We start from the raw sequence: 20,135 nt of genomic DNA, 5'->3' as shown, positions 1-20,135 counted from the left end.
GAGAAAGAGCCATCGGGAGCTCATGCTGTATTATTTGACCTAATAGCACAAATAGATGATGTGCAAATGGCAAAGTACAACACCAGCTCCAGCTGGAAGGGATTTGCTTGATGCTTTCTACAGAAGAAGAAGGTGGCATGAATGGTTACTTCATCCTCCTGTACTTCGAAAAAATTCAGAGTATTTATATTTATCTGTGCACATATTAATTATTCTTGATTACATTGCTTTACTAGCATTTTTCTTTACTCTCTTTTTTTGCAGGAATATTGTAGCTTTTACTGTGTCTATCTCAAATTATTTTATATACATATTTGTATACACTGTATTGTACCCTGCCTGTATTAAGAAAGAAACAAAAAGTAAGAAGGAGTTTGAAAAATAACCAATACGCGTCACTTTTTTGTATGAAGAATGACTTATGAAAAAGCCCTACAGCTATGAATTGCTTTGGCCTTCTAGAGAGTCGGGGAGACATAGAGAATATATATAAAGGAAAAATAAACTCTTATTTAAATTGTTTTTTTCCTAAATGTCTCTTCTCTCTCTCTCCCTCTCTCTTTTCTGTTTTTTTTTTTCCATAGTGGTAGTCCCTGTCTTTCCTGCTAAGTGATATAATAATCCAAAACAATATTCCACTCAATTTCTTTGAGCGTATAAATGTATCAAGACTACTGTATGAAAAAAGATGTTGCTTCTCTGAAAGCTGTTCAAGTTTATGTGTAATTTCCTCTTCTCTTTTTGTTATTCACATGTGCCGTCCTAAAAGAAGAAAAAAAAATCTGTTTGTGGTCTAGGATGTGTTTTTTGTCATTGACACAGATGAAAATTCTGTATGCCAAATGCTGTCATGTTTACTAAGAACAAGCAATACTACACATTCCTTCCTTGCGTCTGTATAGCCGCCTCTCCATCACATCCCTGCACTCCTCTAGCACTGGAGACTTTCTGCTGCACTTGCTTGAGACTGCAGGCATGGGTTGGAGCCTGCTTCCTTTGCCCTTCAGAATGCGAAGAAGTTAAAACAAAGGCACAAAGATTTTTCCATTTGATTTTAATTTTTATATCTGGATTTCCAAAAGACAACTTTTGAACAAGACCTGATTTTTCTCTTAAAATGTGGGATGTTACTAGAATCTCATGGTAATAAGCTGAATGAATTGTAAGGGGAGATTTTTGTACTTGATGTTGTGAATATGTTTAATATATCACTGCAATTGATTCTATCTGTGATTTTCCAATAAAGCTTTCTAACAGATGAGAGACTGGGTTTAAGACTGAAATATGAGGACCCTTCCATAGAGTTCCGATTTTCCTGAGAAGTTAGTATCTGAGCATGGGGAGTCACCTCTGTGTATTAATCTGGTGGGCTCAGTCCAGTCCTACTCGCCTCTCCAAACCCAGCACTTTAAGCAGCAACTCTCTGCACAGAGTTGAAGAGTTAAGCAATCACAATGACTTAACCATCAACTTGACCTTTAAGATCCCTTCAGAACAGGTTTGATCCACACTGATTTACTTTATCTCTCAGACCATCAGATCTGTACTAAAACCCTGATTGACCAGAAGTCATTTTTTGATGCCTTATGTTAGCAATGTCCCATGGCCCAATGTGAACACAGAGGGTGAAAATCACACCTTACTGAAGTCAAAGGGAGGATTGCTTTCAATGGAAGTGGGATTTCACCCAGCAAACCCAACCAACAGTGTCTGGGTCCTACCTACGTCTGAAGATATGTGAATCCTTCTGTGGTGCCCATCATATGCCCATTATGTAAAATGTTTCTTGCGAGCTACAGTGATGTCTTCGTGACATTAATGTGCATTTAAAAATAGTAGTTTTTATTAAAAAATGTACAGTGATGACATACATTATTTACTGGGTTACTAAAAAATGCTGTGTCGCCTGACACGATAATTATATTGTTCTGTCATTCCTTTGGTAATGAAAGCCTTTACTTATTTCTAAGTTATTTTTTACTGAAGATGAGGAATACAACATATCAGGAAAAAAAAGTAAAAAAAACATTAGGCAGTTATATTATAGGCATAGGGGTAAATAACATTTATGGTATTCACTGAAGCTTATCCTTGGATTTCCCTAACTACTTCTGAGTAACTTTAGTCATTTAGTTTCATCCCTTGCAGTTCCTTCCAATGGCATTTTCATAACCAGCCATTTTGGGGGCCAGATGTATCAGCTGCCTTTGTAACTCCCCCTTTTATGTCTCCAGGGATAGTTTTCTACGTATCTCTTGATCTGAATACGTTGGATTCTTTCCCAAAAATACCGAGGAACTAGACCTCTCTCTGTCCAGTAGCAATGGAGGTGACACACTGATATGCAGCTGCCTCACTATATGTCAACTACATATAACAACAGTGCTAGGCCAGAGCTACAAATATATTTTGTTTATTCTGGTTTTACTCTTTTTCTGTCATGCATGAAATTTTATTTTCTTAGGAGACAACTTGAAAAAAAAAATTAAATACCTACACCTATGTACCTACTTCAGATATTGAGGATGGGATAGGAAGTGTAGGGAAATAAATTCCTAAAAACCACAGAATAATACCCAACCCAATTAAAATTATAGAAGACAAAGTTGTGAGCACGCCTTTCCCAAAGCAGTGTCATATGCTACATATGACCTTGTCATGGAGTTTTATAGTGACGTGATGCTCCAAGCATGGCATAAATGGATATATTCTCAGGCATGATGCTTTCTCCAAAGCCATTTCCTTTTTTGTGACATGCAAAACCACAGAGGCTTCTTCATGTATGACTTACTCTTATCCAGCCAGAAACAGAAAGAAATACCATCTGACTACTTCTGCTAGGAGAAACAGAGAAACTTAAAATTTAAATAGTCGAGTTGAAATATTTTTGTAAAACTTAGAATTGGTCCTGGAAACAAAAATTTCAAATATTTTATAATGTATTCATTTTTATATATTCATATTACATATACAAACATATACATTACTATATATTGTAATTATACATTATGCTATATTTAATGTAATATACAATATATTATTTCATTTGTATGTGCTTACTATATTATACTATAGCAGTAATATATAGAACATATAAATACTCATGTATATATAGTTTACAGAATATGTTATATAAACTATATATAAATGATTATATAAAATTATATATGAATACAGTATATTCATTTATGTAATATCTTCCCACATTCCCTAATGAATGACTCACTGTATCTCCCGGGCAGGATTTCTCGGATATTATTATATCATGCTAGCATAGGTACGTTCTGCAGGCATCCGTTTGCCACCAACGACACTAATCATGGAGCAAAGTGGTATAGAAACTCATATTGATGTTTTGCCTTTGAAAAGGAAGTAATTGACAGCAAAGCATATTTCAAGGTCTTGTTGCCAACATATTCAATTAAACAGAATTTGGAGGAGGTGGAGGAGGAGGAGGGGGATGGCTGGAAACTCCTAGTCATACTACGAATGTCAGCTATCTGTTGTCAGAGACCTGGTGACGTTGAACCAAACTGTGAAATATGTGTAATTCTTCTAACATTGCTGATGATGTAGCACCAGATTTTTATTTTTTGTGTGTGTGCATGTGACTGCTTTTGACCATGACAGGTTTTCATAAATCTGGTGTCATTATAGAACACATGACTTGTGTCACCACTGCTACAACAAGAGAAATCCATCACAGACCAAAGTGCCAGGAAAAGTCCTATTCACTACATAAGCCCCACTTAAGCTTTCCAAATACAGCTTGAGTGAAATTTAAGTGGGCCATAGGCCATGTTTTGCTCCTATACACAGACATGAATTTTACACTGTGAAAACAAACTAAAATATAAAGCATTTTCTAGTGTAACACAGAGATATCTGAAGTCACAAGGCCATCCAGAGCTAGATATCTTTGCAAGTATTTTACCTTGAATACCACGTTATTTTTTCTAGAATACAAAGCAAAACAATAAAACAGGCCAATATTATTTTAATACTTTTAACATTGGACCTTCAACCTACATACTATATTATATCTATCTGAACAGAGTTGTCTATATCCTTCTCAGATCACAAGCTCCTTGAGCAAGGATCATGCCGATCTCCTTGTTTATACATTGCCTAGAGTGCTGCAAGCTACATAAAAAATTTTCTTCTGTGAGAGATTCATTGTACTCTGAAAAAACCCACTTTTATTTATTTTTATATGTAAACAATATATAAATATATAAACTTATATATTTATATTTGTTTACAGGAAGGCAATTGTGTTCATTCACTGTAATGCTCCCTGCCTTAAGAAGCCTCTTCAGATAACACAGCAACATTCTTTTTTCCTTCAACCTATTTAAATGCAATCCTAACTGCTATTTGTGATGTGTGTTATAACATAATTTTTTTAAAATAATTATAGAGTGAAAAGACATGAAACTAGGCTAACCATTTAAAGTCTATAGACATTTATGCCACCCCATTCTTTGCAATGATCAAAATCCCTTTTGTGATTGATTTCAGTAAAGATTCTAGCATCTGCCTTCTTTCCCAAATCTTTAACGTGGTTACTTTACTCAGCATTGCAGCCTATTATACCTACTTGTTTTCATGCACTAAAGGAGGAAGCTATGTACCTCTAGAGACCAAAAATCCCCACTGAGCTGCTTTGAATCAGCTATGTGATCCTAAAGATCTTTTTTATTCCACTGATATTCATTTTCCCTATTTCAATAAAACAATGGAAAATAAAATACTCTGTTCATCAAAGCACGTGTACCTAATTTCATGTAATATTTCATTTGAAATTGTCTCATTTCGTTCTCTCTGATTCTGTTAAAAAAATCACTATAGTGGGAGAAAGTCAAACTAGAGATTATATTAGGCCGAGGCAAATGGTATTCACCTTTTATAGTCCCTATGTTTTATAATGAAGATACTTCATTGAAACAATGATGCATACTTCAACAGTTCCCTGGAGAGCAGTGAATCCTGTTTGGAGAGATTCATGAATATGTGCATTAGCACAATCCAACTGGAACTTGCCCTTAAAAACGAACCACAAGAGAAGCTGATCAGTTCCCGCTTATGTATATAATCAGGAGGTTATCATATTATCTCCCCCTCCACAGGGAAAAGCAGATGCATATTCTTCTACCACTTTAAGACGAGAAATGCCAAAGGAAACAACAAGCTCCCCCTCCCTACACTTTCAGCAACATTTACTGTATGAATCCAGAAAGACCTTTTAGAAGAAGAGGAGGAGAATATACGATGAGTTTCTCTAAATGAGGATTTATTTTGCATACGATTAGTCATAGTGTAAACCTTTTAAAAAAAATTACATCTGCATTAATTTAGTCAAGGCCATCAATAAACCTGAAGTGAGTTCAAAGACTGCTATAGATGGCAGAGAGATGAGACAAACATTTCACAGAGTCAAGGCTTGCAAAGATATACATGAAGCTCTGTGTCCTGAAGATGAATGAGGAACACTTGGCAGTTCTTGAAGCAGTAGTTTATTTAAAGTACAAAGAATTCAGTGAAAAATACTTCTGGCCAGCAGTTGGTGCCCGGCTTTCAAGAAAAATGGCAGACCACCACTAAGCTAGTGACAATGATAAAGAATAGCCACATAGATTTGCAGATTTATCTTTAGGTTTGTAGCAACCTCAGCTCTATGAAAAAGAGTATAGCCACGAGACTCCTTACCACCTTTGAAAACAAACTAAAAAGAGCTACTGCCTTATGATGGTGCATATGGTTAAGCGGTCATCACGCATACTGGACACTACCAATAAGCTTTATCATCCAAAATAAGCAATCGCTTGATTTGAGCTTGGAAAGATTAAATAGCGCAATGAAACAGGAAAGAAAAAGCAAAATTATCGATCACCTTCTGGGTAAAATGTGCCACTGCCCTTATACCACCTCTTCTATAGCCCCTGAGTCTGTAACACCTGTACCCATTTATACTGGGAGCTAATGGTGCTAAATGCAAAGTAGAGTTTGCTTTAAAAGATGTCTTCAATTTTATTATGGCTAGGAAAAACCCCGATGCTACTGACTGGCATGTTTAATTTAAGCTGTCAAACAGTCATTACTACGACATCTGTGAAAATGAATTTGGAGAAATTCTTACAAGACGTAGTTTCCTCTCACCAAAAGCCACAAAGGTCGTAGCTTTTTTACTTTGGGTTTTTTTTTCAAGTATGTATTAGGAGTCCAGCCTTGTTCTTTGCAGCCCGAAGATCCTGCATATAAAAGCTCTCTGGATGTCTACCGTCTTTTGTGAGCTGGAAGCAAAAAATCACTGCATCTCTATGTACTAGTTTTTTCACTTTCAGGGGAGAGGCATTATGCCTTCTAAATAAGATATAGAGAGGAGGCATAATTATACCCTCTAAAGAGGATATAATCTCATAATTGTGCAGTAGAGCTACCCTCAGTTTGCACCACAGACTCTACTTGCATGCCTGATAGATTAACACCGGGCTCAGCTTCTAATCTGAGAGAATTATTTTTACTTAAAAGCTGGTTGAATGTTGTTGAACACATGTGTGTACGCTTATGTGTTTTTATGTGTATGAAGTGCCCTATTTACCAATGCCTGTCTGGTTAGTTTTTATACACATACACACAGATATACAGAAACCAAGCACTTGAAACACTCAACTGTATCTTTTTTTCCACGGCTAATAATGGCTCTTCACCGTACAAAGGAAAAACATTTTTTTTTTTTTTTTTTTTTACATAGGGGTGGGGAGAAAGGCTAGCAGGTTTATTTTCCTTAACTTGCTGTGGTGTGTCACATTCAGCTCTAACACTGCAGCTATTACCATATGTCATCAAACAACCAGCATAAGCAGATGTGCTGTTCCTCCACAGTGACCCCACGTAGAAGTTTAGAGACCAGGAGCAGGGCGATACCTATTCCTAGCCCCACACGGGCATGCACATGCCTATGCACAGTGCAAGGAAGTGTTTAAATGAAAAGAAATATTTCAGCATACTGAATATTTCACTGCTTCTAGGTCTGTTTTTGCTGGGTGCATCATTGCACAAAAACATTTGCATGTAAAATGGCAAAACCCAGAAAATTCTGGTGTTGCTCTGGGTGCAGTAAGGAAACAACACAACAATTGCATATATATATTTTTGTATCTACATATGCTTTTGTCCCTGCTGTCTGCTGAGTTTTGGAACTTGTGCAAAAAGCAGTTTTCACCAGCATAACAGTGATGTTTCGTGAAGACAAAGCTTGTGCATCACAGCAGGGGGACAGAGAGGGGGGACGAAGGTCAAAGGGTAAATTCCAGTTGCTGAGACATGTTTTTATGAGTTGAATCTTAACCATGTGATAAGGAGCATTCAGACTCTGGGCAAAAGGGAGTAGGAACAAGTGTCTGGGGGAACCTTTGCAAACCACTGTGCCAGTTTGATAGCTGGTTGACAAAAGGTGGGTTCTTCCTTTCCAGTGATTGCTTTCTCCTGTTCTAGTTTTCAAATGGAAAGTTCTTAGTTAATCAACATGTTCCTTCAGCCTTTGGAAATGGAGATGAAAATAAGCGCTTGGTTTCTGCTGTATGCATAGCAATTACTTCTGCTTCAGACAGTGCCTTTGATTCACAGGATGGACAGCAGAGACAAGAAAGCTGGTGCTACTTTTTTGGTAGAAAGAACATGCGAGAAGGAAGGGGCCTCCATTACTCGAGGTACAAGAACACTGTGGGCAGGAATTGCAAACACCGTGTGCAAACAGGTAACAGCAGCAGCTTTCGCAACAATCGGTGTAGCGGACTTTCCACCACCTCTTACCCATCTCACCCAAATAGGACAGGGAGCAACCAAGACTTTTTTCTTCGTGACAGATCCTTCTCCTGCTGGTGGTCAACCATACCTCTCCTCTGTTTTCTTTATAGCTACATCAGTAGGAGCCACAAATCCTACATCCCGGTAAATGATATCAGTAATATCCTCTTATAGGATGGATACGTTAATTGTAGCTGTGCTGTGGCTGAACCACTGTCTCTGCAGAAAGCCTATTGCTAGCTCAGCCACAGGACAAGGAAGATGGGATTTTAGCAAGCAGAGACACCATCCCTGCTGAAACTCGCTAAAGATGCCTCATTAGAAGAGTTTAATAAGCTAGGTGAGAAAAGTTAGCTGATGGTTGCTAAATCAAGTTCTCTGTTGATGTAATTGTTTGATGTAAATCAGTGCGTCTACACCGGTTTATGCTTGCAAAAATATTAATCTGTTGGTTTTGTACAAGTTGTAGAAGTACTGCAAGTGATACCACAAATTAGGCCAAACAAAAATAATGAGCCACTTAAATGTTGTGTTACTATATATAAAAGAAGGTTTAGAAAAGAAGGTCCTCTCCTTGTCCTGTTCTCAAAGCTCTGTGAACACTGACAGTAATTTAATATAACCAGAACCCACCCACACTGTTTGACTCCTGTGTTTTGACAGACAATTTACCAGTTCCTCAGTTGCTCTAAATCCACAGAGTTTCATTTCAGTCACTGGAGCTACATCAGTTTATTCCACTTATGGACCTGATCCAACACCTTCAAATAGCTACAGGAGGAGAAGATTTCTGCCTATTTTGTCCTGTTTTACAGTATCTGCTCCCTATGTTTTCTAATATAACAGTATGAGATGTGACATAATTTTATCATCAGTTACTGTTGCAACTACCAGATTCCGTAAGTGGCAGAAAATATGCCATGCAAGCCTGAACCTGAAATAAGGACCTCAAATAAGTAAATACCACTGAGTTTTAAGGACAATTCACTGGAGGTTAAGTTTATAGGATTATCACTGAAGTTGCACAGGTGTGAAGTACGGTCTACTTCAACAGTAAAATTTATTAATGTGAGTAATTGAAAAGTATCGTTTGACTATGAGCAGAGCTGTAACATTCACTTTCAAATATTGATGACATCCCATGTCCCCTGAAGGTCCAAATCTTTCTAGGGGCTTCAGGGAAGATAAGTGAGCTTAGCAGCCTGAAGAACTAGTCCTGCTATGAGCTCTCATGAAAGCTTCATATTTGTCCTAGAAGAATCAAAATGTAGTAATGGGGCACATTTTTCCACTTCTTAGGTTTTCATTGCAGTATCTTTCTTCTGTACCACTTGTATAATTAAGTTTCCCTATTTTGGAATGGGTTCACTTGACCCCAGAATAACCTAAAATATTACTAAAATTATTTTCAACATTTTCTAAGGAAAAATTATTTCCTTCACTCCTAGTGTCAGCAAAATAATAAAACATTGTTGCTTTGCTGATAGAGGACCAGACAAAAAGCATAAACCTAAAGTGACTATTTGCAATGCTAAAAATCAACTCAAACAGAAAGCAAAATTAACTTTTTAATTTTGTTTAAAGCAGAGATATTAAATAACCTACAAAGTCAAACTGTTAAAAATCTCCTAATTTTAAACTAGAGAACATTTGACAGCATTGAAGCTTTCACGTAGCTAAACAAAAGCTTTCTGAGGGAAGTTTCAGATGGCATTTCTTTATGTTTTGTCCATATTCTAAGTGCCCTCTACTGCCAAAGGAGCTGTACTACAGAGAGAGCAAGCACTTGTCTGCAAGCAGCAAGCAGAAACCCACCCAGAGACTGATAGAAAGGAAGAATCTGATACTTCCTTGTATTGTTTTTCAGGGTATATTTAGTCAGACTTGAAAGCTACCAGCAGTAGGATGGTTTTTTAATCATAAAAAGAAAATTAAATCCAGTGGGGAATGGAAATAACGTAATCATTTATTTCTACTGGCAATGTGGGTTCTTCCTTTCTGCATCTTGCTGTCCTCCATTGGTTTCTCTGCCTATTGGTGATATCTATTCCGGCATTTGAGAGACACGTTTCTCAGCTGAGATCCCACCTAACGTGTAAGCAAGTTTTACACTTGCACCTGAGTATGAAGCCCCATTAGGTAGAACACAGAGAGAAGCCATCCCTCCCCATGGAGCTGATGGGGTGCAATGGCTGGGGAACATGGGGAGATGTAATCAACACTGCGCACGCTCCTGCCACAGAGTAAATTCCTTCTGGGGCGCAGGAAGGTTTCTGCATCAGGACTTGCTCCCACGGGAAGCAGCACTCCTCCTTCCACGTTAGAGCTGCTCGCTGCACATAGCCCAGCCCCAGACCAGCCCTCAGTGAGCTGCTGTGCATTCCTCATGTGCCTTTTGCTCTGCATTTCTCAGCAGGACAATTTTAATTTTTAACGAGCTCGTATTGTTCAACAAAGATGAAAAGTGACTTAGGAGTTTCTGGGGTTTTACCTCCCATACAAAGCGGTCAGATTGAGAAAATGCATTTCTGCGGCATGTGGAGGCGCAGATTCGGTTGTGAAAAGTTCTGAAACCAGGGGAAAAAGAAACAACCACTCATCTTCCAAACAGTTGCAGTGACTCAATCAAAGGCTAAAAAAAAATGCAGTTTTATGTATTCAAGATAGTCTTAGTGCATTTAACAATTTGTTTCATATATTGTTAGAACAAGTTGCACGTATATTAGCGCATATATATGTGTGTGTGTAGATATATTTTTATTGTGTATTTGGGGTGGTGGTTCTTACAGTCACCCTGACCAAGCCGTGAACAAACATAAATCCTAACGTCTGATTAACCCATCATTCTCCAGCACATCTGGCACTGCAGTCATATTCCCTGCCAGGTTCCCTGCTCCTGCCTAGTTCAGTTTGAGGCAGTGTACGGTGGCGGCATTTGAATGATGCAGGAATCCTGGAAAAGTGGGAACTGCAGCCGGTTTTTGTTGGCGCAGAGGCCCCAGTGGTTACCGAGGCGACCACTGCTGAGGGTCCAGCCCTGTCTTGGGGACTGCAAAAGCTGTCGGGACTTTCCAGCACTGCGTATTTACGGGCGATGGCCAGCACTTCATTATAAAGAAGTATCTGAGAAATTACATTTTTGTTGCTTTTTTCCCCTTTTTCTGATTTACAATATGAAAGACATTCCATAGACCTGTGTGACCTCAGGGTGATATTGAAAAACTGTAAAAGCAAGAGCTCAGCTATATTCTCTCCTCTTCCTCAAGAACATACAGGATTATTTTCTACAGTATATTCTGAAGTGCTATGTTCAACGTGGTTTAAACAAGGCAAACTACAGGGATGAGTTTTTTACCTTTGGGAAAGGTCTTGAAACCAGTTTCCCTTGCAAAAGTATAGAATGGTACTTTTTAATGATTTTTGCTAGGACGTAGCAGAATTCTGGGGGGAAAAAAAAAAAAAAAAAAGTGAATTATCTCTATAGGTTTATCAGATTGTAAAGTCACTTCTTAGACTTGTTAGCTAAGATTCCTCAATAAGCAGTTCATATTGAAAATGAACAAATTTATACACTGAACATAAGGAGGCAGGTGTTCCCAACTATCTTTTGCTTCTAGAAATACTCTCATGTTTTACCATGCAATTAAAATTATACCAGCCATATGAGATAGAGCTGAATTATTTTACACAAAATATATATATATATGGCACTTCTGTGCATGTAAGAGTTACGAGTCCGTCTGCTCTTGAAAGTGAAGCGCTTTCTTTCGGTACCAGTAATTTTCAGCATGATAATGTTGCTTCAAGCTTTCCAAGAGCAGGACATCAGCCCTCATCTCAGTGCAGAATTCTACATGCTCAACAGATTTTATTATTAGAATCCCCATGTTCGCTTTATCTTTTGTTCTCTGATGAGAGTGGCGACAAAGGTGTTGATCATTTCCTACGTCTATTGATGGATTTTGTTCTGGATGCAATAGTTTGAGGTGACAAATTCGATTACAGGGAAAAAAACAGACACTAAAGAGCTCTTCAATGCAGCGTAGACAGACTGAACAAGAAGCTGTGACTGCAAGTGGAAGTTGGACAAATTCAGCTGAGCAAGAAACTATCTATAAAGCCAAAAACATAGCTGTCCTCCAAGTAATACCAGCTCTTAGTATCTTCAGATCGAAACTGGATACTTGCAAGGAAGTTACACTCTAGTCAAGCAGAAGTTATCAGTTTTACTACGGGGGCAACTGCGTGGAATTTAGTGGCTTCTGATATACCTGTAGTACGTTGGATTATACTGCCCTATGGCAAAAGGCCAGAGCTAACGGTATGCAGTAGACCCGTCTAGTCACAGCTCTATAAACCTATCAGTTGCACATGGAGATGCATCAGATGTTAATGACATCGACTTCTCACAACCTGTGTCAGATTTGACTCAGGGCCCAAATGTGAAAGGTACATGTAATAAGAAAAATAAGTAACTGCAAGCATACTGATTATTTGGTCCAACTTGAATTCTGGTAGTTTTACTGGGCTAAACTGCAGTGGTGGAGTTTGATTTGCCAAGTATGGTACAGCTTCTGTCCTACAGCATCTGCCAAACCACCACAGTGTGGCTGGGCAAACCAGCCAGCAGCAGACTGCTGAAAAGTAGAATGAAAACCCACAGCAAGAGCTAACAATAGGAAGGAAATGAGAAATAGTCATACATTGGCATCCCCAAGCTATTACCTCAATGTTTCTCAGCTGCTCAGGTCAGGCATTCACAGACAGCAAAGGATTCAGAAGATGAGGATGGATGGTCAGAGATGCCTTCTCATCACTTGCCTTTCCCCTGCCTGGCCTGAAACCCTCATGTGGGAGCTACCACCATTCCAGCTCCTTAGCAAAGGACTTCACGTACATGCTGTTTATGGTAGCTCTCTTGTGGAAGATCATGAAGTTTTGTGAGCTCCAGCTGTTTGAATCCAAGATACCACATACCCTACTCCTCTATGCCAGAGACTGGCACTTTCCAGAGACCACAATCTTAGCAGTAAAGAGTGACCTAGCTCCCCCATCCTGGCCTTCGTTTTGCCTTCTACTTTGGCTTACACCCATTGGTCTCCTGTTTGGTCGTGCTCATACATACGCACACGCTCTCTCTGTATGTACGTGCTCACATTACGGATTCATATGGTAAGCCACATGCATTCCAGTAGTATGCATTATTTCAAGTATTTTTGCACAACATAAATATTCTGTACATGCAAATACATACCTATCGTTAATATTTCCTCACACCCTTCTGCATCTTGCTTTTCGCTAACTTATTATCATGATATTACTTGAAGGAAACAAAGGTTGTAGTTTGATTTGATTAGCAAAGAGATGCACAATTAAATGCATAGAAACTGTCAATATTACCCATGGCTTCTAAATAAATACTGCAGGATTTCAACCTTAAGAGCTCAGCCTTCAAGCCACTAAGAAAATCTCAGCAAAAGATAAGGAGCGAAGCGATCGTATTTAAATGTTACACTACTTTTGCTGTATTGGAAGGAGCCATACAAACCTCAAAGCCCTCTGCATGTCTGGTTATTAAAAAGTATTTAAGAAGAAATCAGACCATATAGAAGCCTCTTCTCGGCTTGTTTGCAGATCTTAATAATTCCTAGTTTAGTCTTCAATAAGTGCTAATAAAGCTTGACATTACTATGATGAAAAGTCATACACAAAAATACTACAAGATACAGACCTGCTTATATCAAGCACTAATGGGATGAACCTCCTCTTGTTTTGAAGAATTAAGCAAGATAATTTAATGAATGTTGATCAACTGCAGTTAATGGCAGAAAGATCTTATCAAACTATCTGATGAAAATAAAATTTTGCTTGATAAAGACAATATTGCTGATGCAATAAGATCTATGAAACATTTGATGTGCTTTTTTGAAGATTTGAATTGGGGATCTAGCACTATATAAAATAACTGTTTTACATATTATGTAAGTTAACCCTCAGCTGATGTCTCTTGAAGTCTGCTCGTAAGTGGGAAATTATCACTGAACAGGTATCTTTCCAGTAGGATTTCACGGGAATTTTTTCCCATATTGTCATATTTTTATAAATAACCTGTAGAAAGCATCTAGTCACATCACTTCTGATAGAGTTTTCACATAAAGGAAAGTCTGAGAAGTGATAAATATGGTTAAAAGTAGATCACTGATATAAAAGGATCTGCATTGTATAGAGAGATGGCATAGTCAAATACGTGCTTCAATGCCAACAATGAAAGGCTGCTTATCTAGAAGAAAATATACGTCGTATTTAGAAGAAGGGAATTCTGGATTGTAAGATTTTAAGGAAGTATTTCCAAAAAAAGAAGAAATGATGTTCGCAGCAGACAGCTGAATATGTGTTGTTTCTGAGTAGCCATTGTGGCTACTATGAGTAGGGATATGATTTAGTGAAATAGAAAAAAAAAATAGGTGAAGGTTATATTGCCTTAATATTGGAGTATCTGCTGTTGGAATCCAACACTGCTGTCCACACTTTAAGGAAGCTACTTAAAAAAATCAGAGAGGGTTCATAAAAGAGGTAGGAGAAAGATTGAAATGCTGCAAAACATTAACATAAACATTAAAAATGCCGGTGGTAAAGTCATTAACTTGATCAGTTCCCACCTAAATCCAGAGTTTTCATCATCCATGCCACGTTTCTGCTGACTCAGTCTCTGTGTCTAGTTTGGGATGAATCTACTACTTATTCTAATGCAAAAACTTCTTTTGGGAGCAGTTTAGAAGATCTGATGTTGCTGAGCTTCACCACTATTGACTGTATAATTGCAATTTGTCCCCTCTTGATATTCCTGCAACAAAATTAGCAGACGAGTAAGTCCAAGATGGTGCAGATAAAAAGCTGCAAAATGTCATCTTGGCTAATAAATTAATATCCATAATTAGAGCCTGGAAGTTGCTGTATGTTATGCACATATTCAGGAATGAACAACATAGATATTTCCCCCTTGCCTTCAGAAGCACATCTATACACAAGGTCTGTCTCTGTGCAAACATCCCTGGTGTGAGAAAGGCCAGTTGGATAGCTGGCAACCTTGTGTTTGCCTCTGCTACAATGAAGTATGGAGTTAAGTGATAGGAGTTAGAGGCAAGGAAGGGCCTATAGTACAGAACCACCAACTTGGACTGAGTTACTTGCTCAATCTGAATGTGGGCATTGCTACCAAGGCAGCAGAGGTAAGACTTTGAACTTATCAGAGAGAAGGTCAAAAGAGCAGATTTTCTCAAATCTGTAGTTATCTACATGGGGAAGAGTACTTTGAAAAACGCACAGTTCTTCAGTCTAGCAGAAAGATATGATAAGATCCAACACCTGGAAACAGAAGTGAGAACAATTCAAACTAGACATAAGGCTTGTATTTTTAACAATGTGGGTAATTAGGCATTGTGCGCTAGCAAGTCAGGACTGCAATGGACTTTTCATCACCAGAAAATGTTAAGATCGGGTATTTCTCTAAAAGACATATTCAGTTCAACCATAACTGTAAGACTAGAAACAGAAATTAATTCAAGGAAGTTCTTTGGCTTATGTTATGTGGAAAAGGAAGAGATTAGAATAGATAATCACAGTACTCCATTTTTCCTTAAAATCTGCATACTTCTGAGTTTGAAAAGAAAAGAGAAAATGCAAAAGATTCATGGAAAAGATAATTTAATTAACTAGACATAGTAAGAAATTCTATTCTGTGTATGTGTTTCTCTCTCTTTTGTGCAGCTGGGAATCTACTCATTATATTTGAGCAGACTTTCACCAGTATTGACCAGCCAATTTCTTCAGGAGCTGTGCGATTGTACCCCCAGCTAAGCTTTCACTGTGGATCCATTGCACTTGCCTAAGCAACTGCACCAAGTTTAAAACAGGACAAAGTTATCTGTTGTCTCCAGGGTTAGCAATATGACGCAAAATAACCGAGAATGAAAACTGCAAGCTTAAGTAGACTGGAGAGAACTAAGCATCTACTTAGACCTGTAAGTTATGTGGTGGTGCTACACTTCAAAGCAATAACTTAACCCATGACTCTGACAAGTCTGTCTACTCGATTCTCTGCTTGCCCAAGCATTGAAATGCCAGTTCAGCGGATGACCTGGGCCACCCATTCTTCTTCCCCGATGACCAAAATCTAAATGATATTTCCAGAAATGTCATATTCTTTGCATCATTTTCCCCTTTTTCACAGCTCTTGCAAATCTCTCAGACACCTGGAATTCTAGACCAAGGACCAAATCCTTCATCTCCCACAATGGCAATAAACTATCAGAATTTAGGATTAGAAATAGGTTGCAGCTGCCACATATAATGCCACATATAACACAGAATGGAAAAAGTCAGCCTTTACTGCTTCCCTAAGAAAAGAAAAATTAACCCTTGACTTGCAGTTTAATAGTTACTTCTTATTTGAAGCACTTTTTCTTCCAGTTAGTTCCAGGAAGAAAAGCTCAGAACGAGAGCCTGCTCACGCTTGCTGCCAGTTAAACTTTTAGGGATAGTTTTAAAACTTTTGAAAAAGAAAAGTTCATCTTCCCTGAACCTGTGCATTGCCTAACAATGCCCATAATCATTTGCTCCTCATTTCATCAATTTCTACATTTATTACAGTTTTATCACGTATTAGAGATAGCTAACATTTTTTGCATGGTTACCAGACCCTCTCTAATGTCAGAATGAAGCTGGGTGTATAAAGACTTCAAAGATTAGGATCACTGCATGGCTAGTACAAGCCCTATTTATTTCTAAGATATCAGAGCAGCCAAGATCAGATGAGGTATTTGGGCCAGTAGGTCACAGCTTCACCGAGAGAGAGGACGGTGCTTTCTGTAAGGGATCCTAAGCCCAAGTAAACCAGGCAGTATATCATGCTGCAAAGTCTCCCAAGCTTCTCTCTTGGGAGACAGCGGTGACCATTGGACATCTAGTTCTACCAGAGCTGGCTTTTAAAAACAGCAACATTAAATTGTACCGCGGCTCTGAATGCGTATGCAGACAAACTGAAGTAATAATTTTCATGAACGCACTCGAACATTGTTAACGTCCCTACTAACCTTCAGATAGATAATATTATTTTTTTGAAAATCATATATCAGCTATGTCTGTTCACATGTGAGATGGCAAAACATGGAAAAATACGTTATGCCACAACTCTCAAGAAACTTCCTCTGAAGCACTGACTCCTCAGCAGCAGCATGGAGTAGGTGCTCTGCATAGCCTTCTCCAGCAAGCCCCCCTTCTTCACAGCACTGCCTTTTGGTGGCTTGCACCCCCACGCCGCCCTTTGTCCGTCCGCGAGGGACGGACGCTGTCGACAATGGCTCCATTCTACGAGACAGGAAGACCACTCATACACTAAAATGGCAACTGTCTGTACAGCATCCTCTGTGGCAACTAAATGAATGTCAGCCTTGTCTTAGGCTCTGTTTTTCATATAATTTCTGCTTTATTTTAAATTGTACCTTAGCTATACATATAACTCTTTGAAACATATCATTCTTCTGCCTCCAGTTTCAGACCCTCTTTCTAATACTAAGTCATGACTTACACATTAAGCTGTTCAAGAGGAAAGAGCAGTCGATGGCTCATATAGACTTGACTGACTTATGTGTCTGTTTAACCACAGAAGTTTCCCAAGTTGTGGAGACATGCAGAGATGAGACTCACAACTTGGTGCGCTGCGAAAATGCAAACCTTCCCAGTACGCCTGTATTCTGTGTGCACCCTCTGCTCAAATTTCTGCAGTAATCAAAAATGTGATAAGCCCTTCACCAAAAAGAAAAGCAGTCCCTGAAGTTGCAAGCTTGGGTCAGGGCACAGAGAGGAGGATGTCATCTGAGAAAGAAAAGCACTTCCAAAAGAAAAAGCCACAACTTCCTTGAGGAAACCACAAGGAACCTTCAAACCTTGAAACAAGTGCAAGAAAATCACTCATTTGCTGTCTTGCTTCTTGTGGGTGCCAAGGAAGGAGCGGGTCTGGATTTGGTGTCAGAAAAGGGTGAGGGAACTGCAGCCCAGCACAGGACGTGCAGCTGCAGAGATGCATGGCTGAGAAAGACACGGAGCAGAGGAATAAGTCAAAACAAGCTCAATTTGGGAGTCTCAAAACACAGGTTTCCTCACTTCAACAAACCCAAAGCATCTAGACAGCAAATTCTATCCTGGAGAAATCTTTCCCCAATTGCTCACCGATTTTTTCCATCTTGCCCTTTTTCCCAAATGAGACACCTTATATTCAACAATATCTTGGTACGTACTAGTGCATATTAAGGAAAGCACAGGCTCAGTTCAGATTTTTCTTGTTTACAATTTCAGGCTGAATTCTGCCCTCCAGTCCTGACTCCAACGGGACTAACACTTGTGTAATTGAATACAGAATGCAACCCTTAGGGTTTTGGTCTGACCAGTAACAGAACTTTAGTGTGTTTAATTCATTTTTAGGTTTAGGCATTTTTTCAAATTGGGGCATAAGTTCTGCTCTCGTGTTAGGAATGAAAATTATAAAAAAGGGCAGAAACTTATCTTTGGTTTCAGTACAGTCGTACATCCATGCATACATACATATATAACATGGAGTGAGAAAGAAGGGGAGAAATGTCTGGAAGAGATTATTTTTAGAAAGGATATAAACCATTACACATACTTCATTATTGTTGAAAAAGTCTTCAAATCAAATGCAGTAACAAAAGAGTCACTTCTTGTTTATTGATGAGAATGCTTCAGCGCTCGGCTGTAACAGCGTCCTATTGTGAGGAGGAGAGCCAGCAGCCAGCTCCCTTGGCTTCACTGAGAGGAGGATCAGGCCTTGCTGTTTTGAAGGTCACTGCATAATACATTTGTGTTTACAGCGCTGAGCACAGAATTGCCTTTTTTGTAGATGTTTGCTTGTCTGTATATTTTCTATTGTGAAAATGTGACAATATTTAGGGCGGGATAAAATATACCTGAAGGAAGAGATTAACACGGTCATACGGAAGGATATTTTCCGTAAGAAACTTGGCCTACTTAAGTCTGTGCCTGTGATCTGTAATAACCAACCTTCTCCTGAAACATGAATTCATTCCCAAAACTAGAGTAACCCCTAAATTCTTGAAGTTTTACCAGGCCAAGGGAAAGTGGGTAATGTACCAAATTTGAAAGTTTAATTGAGGGAGGGGGAGAAAAAGGGCAAAGAAAATGTAAAAAGAGAACTCAAAGACAAATCCATAAAAAAACCACCCTAACACTGTGGATTTTTAGTCTCTAAAAACACGTCAGAAGGCTCTTATGCCAGTGCCAGTCTGGATAGGCAAGAAACTGGGGAATTGTGGCAAATTGTGGTATCAGTAAAACAGACAAAATTTTAGGACATTTTACCGGATGGGGACAAGAAGAAATTGCCAAGGTGAGATGGTATTCACCCCAGTTGTCTGAGAACTCATACGTGAAATCAAACAGTAAAGGTGCTTTTGTTTAAAGCAGCCACAGAGGCAGAGAAATAAAATGTGACTAATGTGATGTTGGTCTTCACTGAAGTCCTTGCAAATGATCCTAGTTAACTGCAGACCTGGAAGTTTATTTCTTCATCAGGTAAATGAGTAGAGACCGTAACAAAACATCAGTAGCCGTATGGGAAGAGGGTCAGGATTAACTGCAGTCATGCCCCAAAATCTTTTATAGTTGTTAGATCACATCAATGTGTGTATGGATAACACAGTCAGTTGATACAGTGTGACTGGATTTTCAACAGACTTTCAACAAAATCCCTCACCAAAGACTCTTAGAGAAACAAAAACTTGAAGATTAGTCATGGGCTAAAGGGAAGGTATTCCTCAGGATTAGCAACTGGTGAAAAGAAGGGAAACAAAGGGGAACAGTAAGTGGTCAATTTTCACAGAGAAGGATGATTACTGGCAGAATCCTCTGGAGATCTCTTCTGGGATTCTGCTGTTCAACATATTCATAAATTATGTGGAAAATGTTAAGTAGTGAGTTAACAAAATTTACAGGTGATGATAATTATTCAGGCCAAAATCTATGCGTAAAGTGTTATGGAAAGGTCTTATGAGCGACTCAACAATAAAATAAGAGAGGAAATGAAGGGTAAAAACTGGGACAAAAACAGCCTTAAGAATATCTACAGGAGGAGAGGTTCTCGTCTCAGGAGAGAGACCTTAGACGACTGTGAGTCCTTCAGTAATACCAGTACAACACTATTGACAACCAAAAGGCAAAGGGAAAGCTAGGAATTATCAGAAGAATCAAAGACAGAAAACATTATTGTGCTTGTTTGTAAGTTCCTGGCACAT

The sequence above is a fragment of the Rissa tridactyla genome, chromosome 7 (assembly GCF_028500815.1).
Source record: "Rissa tridactyla isolate bRisTri1 chromosome 7, bRisTri1.patW.cur.20221130, whole genome shotgun sequence".
Taxonomy (NCBI): domain Eukaryota; kingdom Metazoa; phylum Chordata; class Aves; order Charadriiformes; family Laridae; genus Rissa; species Rissa tridactyla.
Note: the sequence above shows the minus strand (reverse complement) of the source record.